This window comes from Poromitra crassiceps (genome assembly GCF_964638095.1).
Source record: "Poromitra crassiceps genome assembly, chromosome: 21".
Lineage (NCBI taxonomy): Eukaryota > Metazoa > Chordata > Actinopteri > Beryciformes > Melamphaidae > Poromitra > Poromitra crassiceps.
Window position 1 is genome coordinate 1,084,391 of NC_139638.1, and position 21,739 is coordinate 1,106,129.

At 44.8% G+C, this 21,739-nt stretch overlaps 1 pseudogene across 1 annotated transcript in view; it reads left to right on the forward strand.

The window, feature by feature from the left end:
* The window catches only part of LOC310795683 (eukaryotic translation initiation factor 2D-like), a 45,644-nt pseudogene that overhangs the window by 17,407 nt on the left and 6,498 nt on the right, over window positions 1–21,739 (forward strand). Inside the window, exons 6-7 of the transcript in view lie at window positions 20,995–21,169; window positions 21,225–21,337. The product of the transcript in view is annotated as a eukaryotic translation initiation factor 2D-like (transcript). The remainder of the gene's footprint in view (window positions 1–20,994; window positions 21,170–21,224; window positions 21,338–21,739) is intronic.

Consider the following 21,739-nt stretch of genomic DNA (forward strand, 5'->3'; position numbering starts at 1 on the left):
TGTATGTTTGCATCAGTGTGGGGGTAAGGAAATAAATAATACAAACGATTTACAGACTAACAGTCACAGACTGTAACAATGGTCTGTAACGTTAGTTTTGATTAGGGATGCACCGATCGATCGGCACGTGACCGGAAATGGCCGATTTTCACGTGATCGGCCTCGATCGGTGATCTGCGCCGGTCACTCTAAATAGCCGATTCTGTGAGCCGATTTTCACATGACGTGCGCGTACCCCAAAGCACCGAGACAGGCACCCAGCCACCACACCACACACGCCAGCATACCTTCCTCGTTGTGGATTTTTTTCACCGTCAGTGAAGTAGACAAATCTCGCAGTTTGTCACACATGCAAGTCGAAAATAAGCCGTGGAGACAGAGATGCGGCCGAGTCCCGCTCGGCTGGAGTCAAGTCTGAGCGGCTCGCTTCACCTCACTGGCCCCCCTCTCTCTGCTCTCTCTACCCGGGAAGCAGTGCTGCTGCACCCGGCCACAGTGCACAGCCGACTTGTGAACGCGTCGGGCTCAATCCACCTGTCGGTCATTATTTCCCCCGTAATCACCGCCTCAATATACATTATCCCTTACATATATATATATATATATATATATATATATATATATATATATATATATATATATATATATATATATATATACTGTATATATATATATATATATATACTGTATATATATATATATATATACATATACTGTATATATATATATATACATATATATATATACTGTATATATAGACACCTATCTATATACAGTATATCTATATAGATCCACGATTAACCCTCCCCGCACACACACCATGGTTGAATGAGATGTTTACTCACTGCCTGTGGACCTGTTCCCAGCACCCTCTGTCTGGTGAGGCCTGGCTAGAGTTGATTGTCTAGAGTCTGAAGATGAGCACATGTAAATTATCACTACTTATGATGTAACCATCTTCATCTTTGACGCGAATGTTGAACACAAAACCAGTAAAACACACAACCTCAACATGACCGCTGCTCCAAAGGGACATGCCAACATTTTTTGAGATTCGCTATTTGCTGATATTCAAAGAAGAATGTAGATGCCTTTATCTTCACTGTGCATGCAGTACAAACTGTGCTATACCCCTCACTGCAGACATCAGCACAGCACATGCTCCTCGGGCAAATGAAGTAACTTTGTTTGCAGATATTTACTTAGAAAATGGCAGTTTCCTGTGACATTTGATTATTATTTCTTCACGTAGTGAGTACACGAGTCACAACATCTACATGTGAGGCAGCAGCTGTACCATATACTGCCATTAGTTCTAAGCAGCAGTGAGGGGTGTACCACAGTTTGTACTGCACGCACAGTATAGATAAAGGCATCTACATTATACTTTGACTATCTGCAATATGGCAAATCGGCGAATCTCCAAAAAGTTTGGCGTATCCCTTTAAAACATTTACGCTCTTGTCACTGTTCTGATTAATACTTACGTTCCTTGGACAAGTTGCTGTGCCTGCCACGTCCCATCTGGTCATGGGACCGGCCACCAACACTGGCTGAGGCCCGAGGGTGAGAGTGGGACTGGTCGACTGGTCGCGTTCACCGTGTCGGGAGTGGGACCGTCGGGGGTCAGACGATCGGGAGCCGGACCGTCGGGAGCGGGAGCGTTGGGAGCCAAACCGCAGGGAGCGGGATCGCCGGGAGCGTCTGGAGATGGACCGTCGGGAGTGGGACCGTCGGGAGCGGGACCGTCGGGAGCCAGACCGCAGGGAGGGGGACCGCTGGGAGCGGGACTGCTGGGAGCGGGACCGTCTGGAGACGGACCGCCGGGAGCGGGACCGTCTGGAGACGGACCGCCGGGAGCGGGACCGCAGGGAGCGGGACCGTCTGGAGACGGACCGCCGGGAGCGGGACCATCGGGAGGTGGGAGTTGAACGTCCAGAGTCTGAAGATGAGCACATGTAAAATGATTAACCATCTTCATGTTATGATTACACAATAACACATTATGTACATTGTCATGAAATTATTATGGAGTGCGTTCACAATAACGGAGTAGCACATTGTCTGGCAAAGCTAGCTACCGCAGTACAGGGCTAGGATGTTGTGCAAATAAATGATAGTTGTGTAGTCTAAGAGAGAAGTTGTCAGTCTCATTGTTCCTGCCTCACCTCAACAACAAGTGATGTGTACTTACTCCTAGATGCAGCAGACCCCTTTTGGAAGGACTTTTGATGTTTTTCTGGTGGTTTGGGAAGTCCTGTGCTTGAAGAGGATGCCTTGCCAATAGCACCTAAACAGATGCAGTACATAAAATAAATTAAGCATCAGTCATTACAATAATTAGCACTACCGTTGTAATGAATCGTCACATTGCAAGTATTTAAACGCTTGAGATGATACCAGTCCTGCTCTCTTCTTCTCCACCAAACACGGCCTCCAACTCCTCAGACCCTGCATAATTATCCAATTTAAAAAAGAGAGAACCTTTTGCCCCCCTGTATATAATCAGTGAATAGACTTTGATAGTCAAGATTCAACTATTCTCATAGACGCATACCTGCATCAGAATAAAAATCTGCGTGACGTCGCGGCTTAAACTTCCTTCGGACTTCCTCCTCTTCCTCCTCTTCCTCCGCTTGCGTAGTGTCACTGTACGCCTCACATTCTTTGTCATCATCTGCATGGTTAAAATAGCAGACAGCACAATGACACTAAAAAATAATGCATTTAGATGCCTCATTTGGCCTCATTAAAGAAAATATTTCTGAGAAAGAGTAATCAGAACAGTAATAAAAACTTGCCAGAGCTAATTTTCCGTTTCACCAATGGGAAAGTTCTCCAGTCCTCTGCTGGAAGAGCTTTTTCTTGCATAGCTGAAAGAGTTTTTTTAGCTGACCATTTCCTTGGTGGCCATCTAATAGTTTTTTCAGAGTCTAGTATCCATGAAGTCGGGATGACTCCCTCTATTTGGACGTCCTCACCCGCAGGGTCTTTTTCAAGCCAAACGGCCTTTGTATATGCCATGATCTGAAAAGTATAAGCACATCCATAAAGTTTAACCAAGTTTCCATGCTAGTTAACCCCTTGACTAAGCGCCTACATAAGCGCATGCTCTATAACGGCAACCTCATAGGCTTTAATGTTTACATGGTTCCGCGTCAAACCCCTCGCCGAATGTGCGGCGGCTGGTCGGTCTGTCATCGCAGCAGGGGACGTACAGGAAAGTGTTTGAAACACATTACCAAAATAGTCATTGCAATGCAACAAAAATGCTGTACTGCCGGATGAAGACCTGTGAGGGTCGAAACGTTGCATTTTTGTAATTAAAAACTCACAGTGGGAGCTTCAAAAACAGTGTGCGGATTATCCTTTCCTTTTTCTGTAGCACCTAGAATCATAAAATAAAGCATTTGAGAGCTTAATCCTTTGGCTTTAAAAAAAAGTATATTTGCCCTAATGTTGGTTAACATATATTTTTTGTGCATCTTTAACCCCCCCTCCCACAAAATATTTAAAATAAACTGATTTTACGGAACGCATCATTAGGGCAAATGCAACCATTCCAAATGAAAATCCAAGGGTTTTTGGTCTCAAATGCTTTTCATTTCATGTTTCTAGCTACTACATGGGCTGAGAAAATAAGTTTTGGTTAACGTTGACAATTAGTGCAGCAACAGTAATGTTTAGCGATCCTTATTTTCCAGTCACTCACCCAATAAGCATTGGCGTGTCAACAGTCACGTCATAATCTAGGTCAAATCTTCTTATTCATCGATATCTTCCCTGGCTTGCGGCAACAGTGGCTCTTCCGACGTGAGTGAGAGTAGTTATCCAGTCCGCTTGAAATCCATCAAACACAGACTCCTCGTCCGAGTCCTCAAACATGTCCCTTATCCACTGATCCCTATCCATCGGGTCAGCATGATAATCTGGGTCTGAAATTAAGTCATCATTGTTTTCATATTCTAAAAAGCTGTCCACATCTTCACTCGCATCGTAAGCCATGGCTAGTTGCAGTTCAGCTTTGAAAACTTTCCGCTCCATCCAAACAAAAAGATAAAAGAAAAACAGAGGAAGCTGGTTCAGGAAATGTGGAGCAGGGTCAAGAAAATGCTCTATGTGCGGTTTTTTTAGGGGGGGTGGGGGGTGGTATGGTCATTACCACCCTGCGAGTGATAGGTGCTCATGGGAACATACGGGATGATTAGCTCAGCTATGTACAGGGGTGCGAGCCTGTGTAAAGGCTAGGCTTGACTGCCAGTGGGGAAAGTCAATTTAAAATCTAAATTTAACGAAAAAATGATCTGACAGGGATGGAGGGTATGGCAGAAGTATCGAGAAATGTGCGCACATCCGCTGCTGCATCAGGTATCAATGATTTAAAGAAATCTGTATCAGTAGCACCTCTTCATGGATGTTAACTCAGCTGAATAGCCAGCCTTCAAAGTCAGTGTTCTATACCATGGAGGAGAGGGATGAGGACAGAACCACCGTTTTCATGAGGGAGGTAGGCCACCTTACGGAACAGATCAGTTTCGAGCAGCTGTCGTCTTTTCATCCTTTGCTGTTGATTTCTTGTGTACACTATATTCAGGAGTTTGGAGCTGCATGGCTTTTCAAACAATGCTGATGTGTAACGCTGGTGCAGGACATCACATAGCACAGTGCCGTCTTCCCTTCTTTCTCTGACGAAAGCAAATCTTTCATCTCGCAAGAGAAAACAACTGTCTTTTTCCTTTGAGTTAACGAACATTCGAAGCCGTGTTTTGCTCTTGTTGGCGTTTGCATATTCAATCTCAGACAATCGCCTGGCCACCTGTGCTAGGGGATTTTTTCCACTCCGTACATGTTTCTTGATTTGTTGGAGATGGTTTTCAAAAGGAAACCCGGAAATATCATTCAGTGAGCAATTGAAGTGGCGGACATCCTCATGAAGGTGAGTCAGTCCATGCACATTGTACACTGAAAAGTACTTTCCGTACAGGTCAGCACAGCGGGTAACAAAGTGTGACATGAGTTCCTGGGCATATTGAAGATATGCACTGCGAGTGTTGTCATCCGATTCCAACATTATGGACATGGCTACTGTAAAGGACAAGAAATGACAGTATCTTTCAGGAGATAACACATTCTTTAGTACAACTGGTCCTGTGTACAACAGAAACTGCCGAAATTCTGTGGCCTTCCACCTGTCCAGCTCTTCTAAACCCCGGGGTTGCCGAGCAAATTCACTAGGCATCTTTCCTCTCAGTGTCTTTAGCTTTTGTGATATTTCTTCCTTTTGCCTGGCAGATAAGCGGCAAATTGTTGGGCCCCGAGTCAAGAATATTAGCATCCTTCGTACTACTCCCAAGTTGACCATATGCATATAATCTAAGACAAATGAGGTGACACAAGGAATTCCTGCAGCAATTAAGGGGCTGGTACCAGTTTGATGGTTCTTGTATTCTACTGTACTGAACGCTTCATCTGTTCGCAAGGCGCATCCCTGTTCATTGTATACCACTCTTCTCATTATGTAATCACCTTTGGTGATGCACCTCTCGCAACTGTGATAGGCATTATGGTTTTTGATGCACTTCAGATAAGCCCTTGCTGGTGCGTCACAGATCAATGCTTCAATATGGACAGTGTAGGTCTTCCCCTCATAAACCATGCCATTGTCTGTGAGATGTTTACACTCCGTTAAAAAATCATCAAGGTATTCCGCAAGAGGAGATGGTTTCTTGTCCCCACAAAAGAGAGCTACCACAAATGGCTCAAAGTTGTGAAACTGAGCTAGTATTGGCCAGAACTGGACTTTGCTGCTTTTGAAGAGCGGGACACCGTCAACATTGATGCTCAGGTTTATAGAATCATGATCGTGTTGGAAAGCAATTGTCTGATTCAGTAAACTGCAAATCCCTTTTTCTAACCCACAATAAATGTATTGCCCACTACACTTCTGCTCAGATCCTACAGTTCGTGGTGTGGCGAGGAGTGTCCTTGCATCCTTTGGTAGCAGGTGCCCTTGCTTTCTTAATATTCCCAGTAATTCATTTAAGGATCTTTGTGTGGTTTTGTTGTTTGTAGACCATTCTCTTAAGTCAGCTTGTAAATCGGGCAAATCCAAATCAGCATCATCATTTAAAACGTCTCTGTCCGAGTCTGAAGACACATACTCCAGGTCGGTGTCAAAGTCTGTGTCATCTGTTGTCAAACTGTCTGTTGCCGAATTACTGCTTTCCAAACCTATGCCAGCCTGGTTGTGTGATCCGCTAGTCGATGCCTCAGTCAATGACGTCCGTCTTTCAAGGTCATCATCAGTGTCAGATTGCAGGATCCGTCTGTCAACGTCATCATCACTGTCAGATTCTAGGAGCCGAGCCATTTCTGCATTCCGTTTGCGGTAGTACTTAGCATAATCCGCCATCTGAAATACATATTTCCAGAGTCAGATTCAGAACAGTGCTTCAGTGCGGATGGAATGGGGAATTGACCGATAATAACGGAATCAACAGTAAAATGTGAAATAATGCATAATTTGCAGTAATTGGGCTGAAATTAAACTATTGAACAGGCTAAACTCAAACTGTAACAATTTTACAAGTTGGACGGTGTTCTATGCATTTTGGCAGTTTTTGAACTCTTTGTACTGGTAATACGGCTTCAGTCCAGTTGGTCACCACATTTGTAGTCTGACTCACTGGAAGCAGGCTACAGGAATGAGCTCTGCCATTGGAACCGACCATTTCAGTCGCAGCGGAAGGGAAATGTCTTTCCGCTCCGTGCAATCTATGCTATTGGCTCCAACCATTTCAGTCAGAATGAAAGGAAATCCATTTCATTGTTGCTGATAGGGAATAGTTGTTGATATAGTAGTGTCACAGTAGCCTTATCAAAAGGCTCATTTGAGATGACTAGCGTTACCTGCTTCCTAATCAGTCTGATTCTTTATCAATTCCTCATCAATTCGATGTATGGAAAAAAGTATGCCTACACAGGTTTGCGGTGTCAACACAACAGTTTCGTTATATCCACTGTTTATGTATGACCTTACAAGCTGATGGTATTATGAATTATTTTATTTATGTTTCCTCACCTCTGAGTTGGTTAACCAAGTAGCAGGTCACAGCAGGTCAGTCTAGTAACAGAGAGAGCAGCAAGAAGCATATATTAGTCCACTAAAGGGTCACTGTTATGTCAATGTAAAATTTGACTATTAAAATTAAAATGAGGAAACACCCAGGGTGTTTCCTCATTTTAAATTGTTTCCATCATTAATGGATTTCTGTTCTGTGAGTGCAGCATGGCTTAAAGGGACAGCTCACCATCAAATCCAAAATACATATTTTCCCCCTCACCTGTAGTGCTATTTATCCATCTAGATTGTCTTGTGTTAGATGTCTGTTTTGGAGAGATGTCTGCCTTCTCTCCAATACAATGGAACAATACAATGGAACTATTAATTTTCTTTCAACTGAACTAAACCCATTAACTGCTAGCTAGTTCCCACATGAAACTAGCAGCAGCTAGCTATCGGGTGTAGTTCGGTCAAAAATAGTTCATACATAAAACTGCTCACAACAAATCAGGATTATCTAGAGTAACCAGGTCATGATTTCTCAAAAGAGACATTGCTGTTTTTCATTTATTTATTTTTTGGCGCTTTGAGCACCACAAGCCAAGTGCCATCCAGTTCCATTGTATTGAGAGAAGGCAGAAATCTCTATGGCTGATATCTCCAAAACCCAGACAACTAACGCTAACCAATCTAGATGGATAAATAGCACTACAGGTGAGGGGGGAAATGGATATTTTGGTTTTTATGGTGAGCTTTCCCTTTAAAATTCATTTTGGAAACTAGGGGGGAATTCCCACTTATGTTCTTCATATAGGGGGGAATTTAGAGACTTTGGAAGGGATTTTTTCAGCCAATACCATAACCGACAAATATTTGATTCTCCTGTCCAATAAGCGATAACAATTTCACATTTTTGTATTTAAAAAAGGAAGTTCTTAACCTGTAGTTTATGCACACTTGAGTCTAAATTACTATGGCTTTTGTCATTGTGTTTTATCGGCAGACTAAGGAGCCATAGGCTTTTTTATTTTTTGGATTGAGTGATACACTTTAATAAAACACTAACATTATCAGAAGTGTTCTTTGTTTGGTGTTCACAATAGTAATTTCATTTAGATTTGGTTAGTTCAGAGCTATGGAATATTAAATCATCCATCTTTGGTCACTCCATCTGCCATTCTTACTGTTATGTTACTGGCAACTAAACCCGTTCAAATTTTGCATTTGAGAGAGTTCTATTGTCAATGTCATGTCTGGACTAACAACAATATTATATAATATTATATTCCATGATCCAGAGGAGAGACATTAATACTATCCTATATTGAGGAAGGAGGCGATTCGGGGATGCGCAGAGTCCGATGGGGGCTCCATGACCAAACATTTTGTAAAGTCTCGGTGTATACATGAAAAAGTCAGTGAGTAAAAAAACATTCTATGTAATGTAACTACTAACAGATGACAATATTTGAAAAACGAATATGGTCATAGTACTAAAATGTGTTACTAGCCCCAACACTGACGATAACAAAATATCTTGATTCAAGAGAAACTGCGAGTTGAGATATCCGACTCATTTTGATAGAGCGGGTCACATATTGTTGAAGCTGCACTTCCCTGGCATGTGTCCAGTGGCATAGTACGACTTTGCTACTGCTAACGTTATCTCAGCTGCAGCAGCAGGCAGATGTAGGCTAGTGGGCGTGCCTGGAACTCACTGAATTCACTTCTCACAGACAACAGAAACACAGCGACGGTTAACGTTACGTGCCGTGCCAATTTACGCTATACTATTTTTATGATCTGATTGCAATTTTCCATGACTTTTCCAAAACCTTGTCGGATTTTATTTGTTTCCAAAACTTTGCCAATTTAATTGGCAAAGCAATTTAATTTAAATTTCCATTGAAGGTGTTTGTGAGTATAATCAACTTTCCATGGTTTTTTCCCTATGTAAATTTATATTTTTTCAGAACTTTTGCAAACTTGAAAACACAATTTTGAACCTCCATGACCTCTGTACCTGAGTGGGCAGTGAGATGGGGCAGAACTCTTCGATGTTGAAGTGAGACCTCAGCCCCTCCTCCAGCTCTTCAATCTTGTATGTCAACACTGGGGAGGAGAGATGCGGTTGGCTTAATTATGAGCGATTATGTAAATATTATTTATCAATAACACGAATGCTGAAATAAATGGTCAAACATCAGTATTTCTATTCTCATTCGATTTACACACGAGCAGGCTATTTCCTTTTCAGTTCTCACCGCTTCGAACGTCACAGAGCCTCTGGAACATGAACTTGTAGCTGCAGCGGAGCGTATCTTCAGGTCCTTCCAGCAGATCCAGCTGGGACCCCGAGCCCAGACCCTTCCTCCACGCCCAGCGAGTGCCCTGGATGCCCCACGAATGTAACCACCACCTCTCCTTTAGCCCCACGCTGGCTGTACTTCTGGGAGGAGTTGCACTGCAGAGAGAGAGAGAGGAGGTGACAGAGTTTAGTCAAAGCAAACTAGACTGAAAGAATAAATCAATCCCAACAGTCGCTAACACATTACATTCCAGCGATGTCTTGTCACACACATGCTCTATGGGTCAACACCGGGCTGGCGGAGATCTGCACTCCACCGAGTGCACTTTTCTAGTTATTGTTTGTGTGCACACAGGTTCATCCCCCAGCTTGATGTCATCACCAGCACTGATTGCGACCATGCTAGACCCTCGCCATAAACACCTTGGATTTCTTAGTCCAGAAAATAGACTGCTTGCGAATAGCAAGCTGGAAGAACTAGCAGCAACAGTGCCACTGCCACCTGCCGTTGCTGCCAGTGCCAGCCGAGATGAAGACCAAGGAGGGATAGAGATCTCTGAGGAGGAGGAGGACAGCGTGCCGCCGCCCACAGCGACGCCACCCGCAGCCCCCCCACCCCAGGCGAGGCGCACCACAGCTTCAGCCATGGCACTACTGCTTGGAGAGGAGTACACGTCGGGTGTATCCCAACACCGCCGAGGCAGAGATCAAATACGTCCTTAGGGACAACCCTGCTCTTCTGGAAGTAAACCCCATTGACTCATGGAAGGCGAGCACAGCACGATTTCTGAGGCTGGCCAAGTTAGCCAGGCAATATTTGTGCATCCCAGCGACATCAGTCCCATCAGAAAGGGTTTTTTCTACCGCTGGACTTACAGTGAACAGGCAACGCACACGACTCACCCCTGAGCACGTAGATATGCTTATTTTCATGATTATAAAAACCAGTAAGTCTTACACTGCTCTCACACAACAACCCACTCTAGGCTGTGTTCATAGCTAGTGGATACAGTAATGTTACGTTTAATGAAGAGAGGTCTGGACTCTGCGCATTTATTATTTAATTTTATACAGCAGAACAGCACTTTATATTATTTATTTTAAAATATGTTTGGGCAGTCAGTCTGTTATATACAGTAACAGTAGGCTATGTTGTTTAACTTAGACCAGGTTATTTTTATTTTCCTTTAAATGCACTAAATGCACAGCACTTTTATTGTTTGTTTAAAAAGAAAGGATTTTTCTGTGCTCACAACTTAGTCTGAGTCCTGCCGGGTCTGTCATGACCACGCAGATTAATGTGGTTGTGACTGTGACTACATTTTGCAAAAAGGGTTGGCCTGCCTTGTTGTTATATCTCTAGAGAAATGTCAGAGCGGGGGGGGGGGGGGGGGTTCTCTTACCTCTCAGACACCAGTCTTGGTGTGTAGCGATGCTCTTTCACGTCTGTCACCTATCGCAAGTAGGATGAACCTGTAAAAAACACACATTAAAATTAATATTTTAATGTTTTATTTACCTTTGCCCATAATTTTCTTTTTGTCAAGCGTGACATAGGCTATATCAAGAGTACTTCTGGTGAAATATCTTATCAAAATAATGTGACGAAAGTGGTAAAAAAAAAGGGGGGGGGGGGGGCCTTGATTTTATTTGTATTTTTTCAAAGTCACAAACTTTCAAGGACCCCTGGGAACTCTGGCATAAGCTTTTGGAATCAATGCATTTGAGTTAGCCTACACTTTATAAGTTAGCCAGCCAACACTAGACACTAGCCAGCAGCTAGAGTGGCACTGGGCTAGCATACCAGAGGCAACTCAATGCAGTTGAATAGGCAGATTCATTGTTGGTTTAGTAGCCAACACTAACGCTACCTTTCAGTTATATGTCACAGCACAATTTCGGCAAACATAGGACTTCATTTGGGCTATAAGCAAGCATGGAAATAATCTACAAAGCGAAATCCAAATTGTTATTCTGTGCATGCAGCATTGCCTCTTGTTAGCCAGCCCATAGCAAGCTAGCTACTACTAACGTTAGCTATGCTGTAGTTAGCGTGAGAGCTATAGCCAAAGTCGAGTTGAGAGAACTGCATGCTGAAACTGCTGTTATGAATCTAATTAACGTTATGTGTTGGAACCATGGCAGATAACGCTCAAAATCACGAACTTTATTGGAAATGGTCGAGTTTAGTCATTACCTTATGCTGATCACACATGTTTTCCCTCCAAGTCACGAAAGGAACGCACAATGAGTCTGCTTCTTCTTCTTCTTCTTCTTCTTCTTCTTCTTCTTCTATTGTTTTATGGCGCTTGGCAAACAGCTTTTTGTGCATTACTGCCACCTACTGGTCCGTCTATTGCCAAAGGGAAGTTTCTTCTTCTTCTGACAGCTTTCCGGCAGACTAGATGCCTTACGGCACATTGCTGCCTCTCACTGGTCGGAAATACTACTGTTTATGGTGAGAAACGGGAAGTAGCCACGAGATAGGGAAATGTATGTCACAAGTTGAAAAATTATATTAAATCATATTATATTATAGAACACATAAAATAATAATAAGATAGATAGATAGATAGATAGATAGATAGATAGATAGATAGATAGATACATACATACATTTATAGCCTACATACATACATACAGTACATACATACATAGATAGATAGCTCTATCTATCTATATACACACACACACACACACACACACACACACACACACACACACACACACACACACACACACGCGCGCGCGCGCACACACACACACACACACACACACACACACACACACACACACACACACACACACACATATACATATATATAACCCAGAAAATATAGCTATATAAATGTGTAAAATATGTAAAGATAAATGAATACAGAAAGAAAGACAGACAGACAGACAGAAAGAAAGAAATTAATAAATAAATACAGTATAATAGTGTAGAAATGAGAAAATCTGAAATATATCAGGACAGGATATACAAATCTTTGCACATCACAACATGCGCTGGATGATGACCCTGCCAGTGAGTTGGCAGCAGAGACCAACATGTGGCACCAGATGGTGATGCTGCCAGTGGGCCGCGTGACTGTTGGAACAGCGTTGGTGACCCCGCTGATCGAAACAGCGAAGCTGGATCCGGAGGAAATGAAGGAGAGTGCGAGCCTGTGCAGACCGGATCAGGCTGGCAGACTGTTCCAACCCGATGAAGAGACGTAAGAAGTGATGCCGGTGCCCGGATGGAGTGCCTGTCCTCCATTCATTCAGGATGGTGGCCAACTCAGCGCAGCGGGTGGGTGCCTGTGGAGTGGGTGCCCCCTTCGTGGACATTTTTTGTGAAATCGGTTGTGTAATAGTGAATTTTGTTTAGTTATTTCTATATGCAATTCAGTTATGTGACATGTATAGTAAACTTTTTTAAATTCCAGTGAATGATACAGCCTACATGTAGTGTTACATTTTTTATTTTATTTTTTTGTGATTTGCTTCACTGACTCACAGACTGTGCATAAAAATTAATGCTGTAAATTGTACAAGGAACCCTAACCTCTAAAAATATTAATGTTTAGCCTGCAAAAGCAGTTACATTAATGAGCCTACTTAGTGTTAAACATGACCAACACACTACAGCAGTAAAAATAATAATAGGCTATAGCCTATGGTGTGAGGAAGTGTAACCTCTGTAAACAGTCTGCACTATGGTAATTATCCCTGCCTGCCAGAGAGTACTTTATTGTTGTTGGAGTGTTTATTTCCAAATAACCTAGCATGAACAACAGTAATGATATCAAGAAAATCCTCATGATTATTATCATGATATTGATTTCAACCAGATCACCCAGCCCAATTTTTGGTATAGCCTACAGCCCCCTGGACAAGAATGCACCAGCTGCCCCTGGATACGGTAACTCTGTCTACAAACTATAACCGCCAGTCAAGAAAGACTTGGCAAGGTAGCTACTGTATGCTTAACAAACAGCAGGAAGCAAACAATCTGCACCAGTGGTGTGAGGAGCACTTTCTCCAGATAAACGTGAGAAAAACAAAGGAGCTCCTCATAGACTTCCGGAGAAAGGCCGATCATGTCCCACAGCTGAAACTCAATGGAGAGGTTGTGGAGAGGGTTAGCAGCTACAAGTACCTCGGGACCACCATTGACAGCGGGCTGACCTTCAATGACAACACACAAATCATCTTCAAAAAGTGCGAGCAACGGACCTACCTTCTACGAAGGCTGAGGCACTTGAACGTAGCCCCTCCCATCCTCCGCAGCTTTTATATTTGCCACATAGAGAGCCTCCTCACCTTCTCCTTTCTGGCCTGGTACGAGGGTCTCTCAGAGGCCAATAAGGCCAAACTGAGGATGATTAGCCTGGGGTCCAAGCTCTGCGGGGCACAATGCTCACCCCTCCAACGGCTTTATGACCAGAGGGCGTGAAGAAAGCAAGTCAGATCGCGAGGGACTCAACTCATAACCTCAGCACCTGCTTTCAGATCCTGCCCTCTGGTAGGAGATGCTGCCCCTATATTTAAAACGAACAGGGGGAGGGCCAGCTTCATCCCCTCTGCTATTAGGCTCCTTAACAGACCCCCGCTAACCCCCCGGCCCCCCTCTGCCAGGAAAACCTGGCCCTGTTGTGTGCTACCCCCCCCCCCCCCCTCCTTTTTTTTAGGTAGGCATACAGGTGCACAGAACTTTTAGAACTTTTAGAGTCATATATGTATTTTTTTTTGGTGATATTTTGTATGCTGTGATCCTATCCACTTTTTTATATATAGTCTTGTTTCGCTGTACTGACCTTAACAAAGTGAATTTCCCTTGTGGACAATAAAGTACAACTTGACTTGACTTGAAACAACATTATTGGTAGAATGATGCAAGTAAGGAGATCTGCTTATTGTGCACCTCCTTCAGCATCTACGAGAGAGCAGGAGAGAAAGAGCAGAGGGGAGGAGAAAGAGAGAGGGGAGCGCAACGCATGGGGCTCAGTCTACTGAACGTAATGGTATTCCATTGACTTTAAATTGCATTTCATTGACTTTCTCATGGGCCATTCACTGTACTGTGAACAGTGGTGCAGGGAGTGCGCCCCCAGTTTGCGGAGCTCCGCCTCGCGCTGGCTTAATTCCTGTCCTAAGCTTAACAAGTTTTTCCCCGTGTGCATATCTCTCTCTCCGCTTTGTCTCTCTCCCCCTCGCTCTCTCCTTCCCTCTCTCTCAAATTTAGCTCGAAGCCAAGGTACGGCGGCTGCCATAGCTTGCCATACTGAATTGAGGCCCTTGTTCAAGACCATGTCAGCAAACCGCCGGTGGCGGTCAGAGCAGACCGCCACAACCATACGCATGTTTGAGAAGGCAGGCCACCCGGTTCAACGACAAGTGCCAATTGGGCAGCCGTCTGATTGACAGGGCTCGTGGCCCTGCCGCTTTGCGATGGTGCGGCTTACAGTACAGGTTTCTACACTATGGCATCACTTTGGTAAAAACTGGCTCAAATGGCAGGGTAGACCAAATGGCATCACTTTGGTCAAAAGTGGCCCAGAGTTTTTACCAATGTGCCATTTAGCCTACTTTTTCCCAAACAGCTCCCTGTGGGCAGGGGATGGGATGATGCCCCTTGGCCTCGCCCACTCCAATTTAAGGGGTAGAGTGAGCTCCAGGCATGTGGGGGTCAAAGGTCAAACCAGCAGGCCGAAAATAGTGGCCCAGGCCCGGGTAGAAGGGCTACATTGGGACACATGCACACGTGATGCGTAGGTGCCTCTAAGCCAGTGTGCCAAAATTTGGCTCATTCCGTCAAGCAAGGGCCGTTTAATCGCAATAAAGCAGTTTAGGCCGAAATGCGGCCTTTTGGATTGCTATATTGGGATCACGCGGCCCCCCGAAGGCGGAAAGACTCCAGATTTTGCAGATGCAATGCATAGATGCCTCTAAACCAGTGTCTCAGATCTTGGCTCATTCCGTCTAGCGAGGGCCATTTAATCGCAATAAAGCAGTTTAGGCCTAAATGCGGCCTTTTGGATTGCTATATTGGGATCACGCGGCCCCCCGAAGGCGGAAAGACTCCAGAGTTTGCACATGTGATGCGTACATGCCTCTAAACTAGTGTGCAAAATCTTGGCTCGTTCCGTCCAGCGGAACCAGTATAGGGGCGAGAGAGCAGTTTGGGCATGTCCTCGCTTAGTGACGAAACACGCTATATTGGGATCACGTGGCCCCCCGAAGGCAGAAAGACTCCAGATTTTGCAGATGCGATGCATAGATGCCTCTAAACCAGTGTCTCAGATATTGGCTCATTCCGTCCATCGAGGGCCGTTTAATTTCAATAAAGCAGTTTAGGCCTAAATGCGGCCTTTTGGATTGCTATATTGGGATCACGCGGCCCCCCGAAGGCGGAAAAGACCCCAGAGTTTGCACATGTGAGCAGTGTGTGCCTCTAAACCAAAATCTTAGCTCATTCTGCCCAGTGGAGCCAGTATACTGCCCTGCAAAGCTAAAAGGGGGTAACTCATTTTTTGTCAAAAATGAGTTTTTGTCATTTTTGGAACATTGAAGATCTGCTTTATCATGTGGAAAAATATCTTGAGTCAATTGTGTTGTTTTTTGGAGAAAATAGGGGGTCATATTTACAGTAACTTCCAAAAGCCCTAGAAAAGCCAAGCAAGACTGAGGTAACATCAGTTACGGTTGTTTGGTTTGGTTTGACTGCACTCTGAATGCTCTCCCCTGCAACGCAAAAAGGGGGTAACTCACCAGAATGCTCAGGTTGAGTTGATGAGTTACATTACTGGGCAGGCCTAATGTCATGATTGTGACATCGGACCAATTACCACCCCCCCCCCCCCCCACACAGACACCCACACCACCCACATTAACTCCCAAGGTTGCCAGCTCATACGGCATTAACCCCCTAACCCTTATACATTAACCCGCGAGGCACCTCATATGACATTAACCCCCGAGGCACCAGCTCATACCACATTTACCCCCGAGGCTCCAGCTCGTACAACATTAACCCCAGAGACGCCAACTCATATGACATTAACCCCTGAGGCGCCAGCTCATATGACATTAACCCCCGAGGCGCCAGCTCATACAACATTAACTGCTGAGGCGCCAGCTCATATGACATTAACCCCTGAGGCGCCAGCTCATACAACATTAACCCCAGAGGCGCCAGCTCATACGACATTAACCCACGAGGCGCCAACACACAGACACACAACGGGCCAACAAGAGTCCCACCAAACTAGGCTTTAAGGATGTGTAGCAGCCTGATAATCTAGTTATATTATATTTATACGTATATTATATTAAGCGTAATTGTGCCATGAACATGAGACTTCATGTCTATGTTATCATTATTATCATATATACTGGTTTTATATAGTGATAAGCAACCAAATGAAGGATCAAATTGAAGTTACTGTCTTTTTGCTTGGCATCACCCCTTATTATTTTGCAGACAATGCAAAGCCAGAGTAAGGTAACTTCCAAATAAGGGTCAAAGGTCAAGTTTGAGCTAAAAACAAGTATGTAGATAAATAACTACATTAAAACAACATATAATTAACACATGTCCAGTTTTCTTCCTACAATACATTTGGCTGGACAACAACAAAACTTTAAAGTCATTTTTCTCAGTTCTACACTCTGGCGAGTTACCCCCTTTTAGCTTTGCAGGGCAGTATAGGGGCAGGAGAGCAGTTTCCACATGGCGAAACACGCTATAATGGGATTACGTCTACAGAGTCCAATAGGGGTCCTAGCCAGATGCACAGGTCTATCTTGAACATATCTTGAACATCCTCAGGCATCCAGTAGGGGTCCTAGCCAGACATTTAGATATTGAAATCATTTCGGACATCCATCGACGTACAAAGTGGACCTAATATAGATGTTTAGATATTGAACCTTGCTTGAACATCAACAGATGTCCGACAGGGGTCGTAGCTTGACGTTCATATATCAAATCTGTTTTGAACGTCCACAGCCATCCGACAGGGGTCCTAGCTTGAAGCTCATATATTGAACCCATTATGGATGTCTACAGACGTCTAATAGGGGTCTTAGACAGACATTCAGATATTGAAATCATTTTGGATGTCCATCAATGTACAAAATTGGCCTAATAAGATGTTTAGATATTGAACGATATAGAACCCGTCTTTAATGTCCACAGACGTCCAAAAGGGGTCTAGTACAGACGTTTAAATATTGAACCCGTCTTGAATGTCCACAGACGTTCAATAGGGGTCCTAGCCACACATTCAGATATATAACTTATTTCGGACGTCTGCAGATGTCCAATAGGGGTCCTGCCCAGACATTCGGATATTTAATCTTCTTTGGACGTCCACAGGCGTACAAATGGGGTCCCGACCTAACGTTCAGATGTTGAACCCGTCTTGAGCGTCCACAGACATCCAAAAGGGTCTTACCCAGACGTTCAAATATAGAACCTGTTTCAGACATCCACAGACGTTCGACAGGGGTCTTGGCCAGACGTTGAGATATTGAACCTGTTTTGGACGTCCACCTGAGGTCCAATAAGGGTCCTAGCCGGACGTCCAGATATTGACCTATTTGGGATGTCCACAGACATCCAGTAAGGGTTGTAGCTAGACGTTCATAAATTAAACCTGTTTTGGACGTCCACAGACGTACAACCGTGGTCCCGACCTAACGTTCAGATACTGAACCTGTCCTGCATGTCCACCTGAGGTCCAATAAGGGTCCGAGCCGGACGTCCAGATATTGACCTATTTTGGATGTCCACAGACATCCAGTAAGGGTTGTAGCTAGACGTTCATATATTACACCTGTTTTGGACGTCCACAGACGTACAACCGTGGTCCCGACCTAACGTTCAGATACTGAACCTGTCCTGCATGTCCACCTGAGGTCCAATAAGGGTCGTAGCTAGACGTCCAGATATTGACCTATTTTGGATGTCCACAGACATCTAGTAAGGGTTGCAGCTAGACGTTCAGATATTAAACCTGTTTTGGACGTCCACAGACGTACAACCGTGGTCCCGACCTAACGTTCAGATACTGAACCTGTCCTGCACGTCCACCTGAGGTCCAATAAGGGTCCTAGCCGGACGTCCAGATATTGACCTATTTGAGATGTCCACAGACATCCAGTAAGGGTTGTAGCTAGACGTTCAGATATTTAACCTGTTTTGGACGTCCACAGACGTACAATCGTGGTCCCGACCTAACGTTCAGATACTGAACCTGTCTGGCACGTCCACCTGAGGTCCAATAAGGGTCCGAGCCGGACGTCCAGATATTTACCTAATTTGGACGTCCAGAGACATCCGGTAAGGGTTGTAGCTAGACGTTCAGATATTGAACCTGTTTTGGATGTCCACAGACGTACAAACGGGGTACCGACTTAACGTTCAGATACTGAACCCGTTTCGTACGTCTACCAACGTCAAACCAGGGTCTCAACCTGACGTTCAGAAGTTGCACCCGTTTTGCACGTCCAGCAGATGTCCAAAAAGGGTCCTGCCCAGACGGCCAAATATTGAACCCGTATTGGACGTCCACTGGACATGCAATATGGGTTCTGGACTGACGGACGCTATATAGACATGATCTGAACGTCGGATTGACGTTCGGTGTTTGCTGGGTTATCACCCCTGCGCAGGAGGGTCAGAAATCATTCAATCCAATGGCATAGACTAGATGGCCAAATGGCCATGCCCTTCAAGTGTAAACAGTGTGTATATTCAAAATAATATGCACAGGTAATACAAAAATACCCACATTGATTTAAGCAAGTTATGTTAGTTAAAGTGGATTAATTAAACAATTCAAACAGGTATAAACCCTTGCTTTTTCACCTCGCTTTCTAGTGAAATGAAATATCTCCTCAGCACAGGAGGACCAGAAAACATTTGAGCCAGTAGGCCTACATTGGCCATTCCCTTCAAGTGTACTGTAAACAGTGTGTGCATTTCAAAGTAACGTTAACTAAAGAGACAACTTAGGCGCACTGCACTGCACCGTATTGTGTCAAAACCTCACTCACTGTTCATCCTCTTCACGTGGGCCATGGCATCTTCCGCTGAGACAAAGTCCATGTCCACACCTTTATAGCTGATCCGTAGTCGGGCGGGGTAGTATAGACCATAGCGAACCCCGTCGATACCACGCAGCTGCTTCCTCACTTCATTGAAGGCAGCCCGAGCCCGGGCCACCTTCGCGGTGTGGTCAGGGAAAACGAAGATCTTCCTGCCCCCGATATTGATCTGTCGATCCTCTCTCGCACGCCGCAGCACATCAGCACAGTCGTTGTAGTAGTGGAACCTGGCGATGATGGGACGTGGACGGTCACCTGGTCCCGGTTTCGGCTGGGTGGATCTGTGTGCTCGGTCAAGCACTGGCTCCTTGTCCAGCTTAAACACCTCCTTTAGCAGGGTGGCGACAGCTGTAGTGCTGGCGACAATCTCCTCAGGAACCCCCACGAGTCTTATATTGTTGCGGCGCGATCTGGCTTCGAGATCCTCACATTTATTTTCCATCTTGGAGAAATCTGTGGCTAGTTGCTCCATTTTGATCTTAAGCTCGATCACATCATCCGTACAAGCCGCAAGCGACCCCTCCATTTCCCCCACAGTAACTTTGAGTGTAGACAACTCTGCATTTGCTGCAGCTCTATCATTCGCAAGTTGCGTTTTCACTGATTGTAGATCAGCTCTTATCGGTCAAATCGTCTCCCAAAGCCGCACGGAGTTCACTTTTGAATATCTCCGCAATGTGGGTGGTAATGTCCTGTCTCAGGGAGGATAATAACTCCAACTTCAAAGCATCAGCATCAAAGGCTTGCAATCCTCCCAGAGGAGAGGATTGTGCCTGGGGTGGAGAGGATGGTGCATGGGGTGGAGACAAGGCACCTGGTGTATCCATGAGGTGCAGTAGGCTTGCCTGGGAAGTAGGCCTCGGTGGAACACTGTTCTTAGTAGTTCTAGTGTTTCGCTTGCCCCTGGGCATAATAACTTGACCACAAAATCAAAAAGCCAACATGAAACTTGCTGGGCTATTTTCTCAGAGAAAAAATAATGCTAAAGCGCAGATGAATGACGATTTCAATTGAAAATCTGCAGGAGCCTCAAGACACACGTCCTACTCCATGCTTGTGGGTGTGGTCTCCTGGGACAAATCTGTCCTTCTTGAGTCTCAGCGAAAACGTAAGTCTTTCCATTACAAATATATCATAAACTATATCCACCCAGTCATTTATTGTTGGTACTTGAGGACGCAGCCACTTTTTGGTTAGCGCCTTCTTACCGGCAGCCATTAACATTCTAAACAGTAAAGCATCCGTTCTACTCAGCTCAAATGTTTCGTGACCCAGATACATCACTTCACATCGAAATGGAATTTCAACCCTAAAAACAGCTTCCATGGTCCTGTGTATCTCTTGCCAATATTGGGTGAGGGAAGGGCAATCCCAAAATATATGAAAATGATTTGCATTCTCACTTCCATACCGTCGCCAACATCTTGAACCTTGAACCTGATGTCTCTTCTGTAGAGGAGTTATGAAAAAACGCATTATATTTTTCCAACTAAACTCTCCTATTATTATCATTTCTATCTTTTAGGGCATTTGGAGATAAGTCTGGTCCTCCTTCTTTAGCGGATGCAGACGGTGAGGAGCTCGAGCTGAATGGAGAGGAATGTGTTGATGAGGAGGAAGAGGAGGAGGAGGAGGAGGGTGAGAAGGGTGGCGAGGAGGAGCAGAGTCCCGTTGCGGCCGGCGACCCGCTGACAGACCAGGCGTGTTGAGCAGCTGAGGGTGGCGAGGAGGAGGAGCGACCCGCTGACAGACCAGGCGTGTCCAGATGTTGAGCAGCTGAGCCTGGCTGAGCAGCAGGACGAGGGAAAAGAGGAGCAAGGCGACGAGGAAGAGGGAGGAAAGCCAGGAAGATCAGAAATCGCCACAAGGTTAAAAAAAAACTGGTTCTAGCTTTTAGTCACATCTCATACCGTAATGGGTTCATGGGCCGTTCCATTCAAACTGGGAAACGGGAATGTGACGGTTCAAAGGTCATGAGCTCCGACGGTGACGTCACCAGTGTTCGTATTTTCTCTGCCAAACTCGGAGGGGCCTCAGCAGCCCCGCCCTAAAAAATGGCTGCTCCGTGCATCAACAGTAGTTAAAATCGTAGTAAATACTGTTTATTAGCACTTCTGCCTTTTTTGTGTCTCATTAAATCAGCTGTACACACAGCACTGCCTACCTTCTATCTGTGTGGACATGTTGCTGCAGTGTTTGCAGTGAGGGACCATTCAAAAGTCTAACCACTGCAATATGAGTCAGGCAGACAAAGTCAATTTTATCTGATG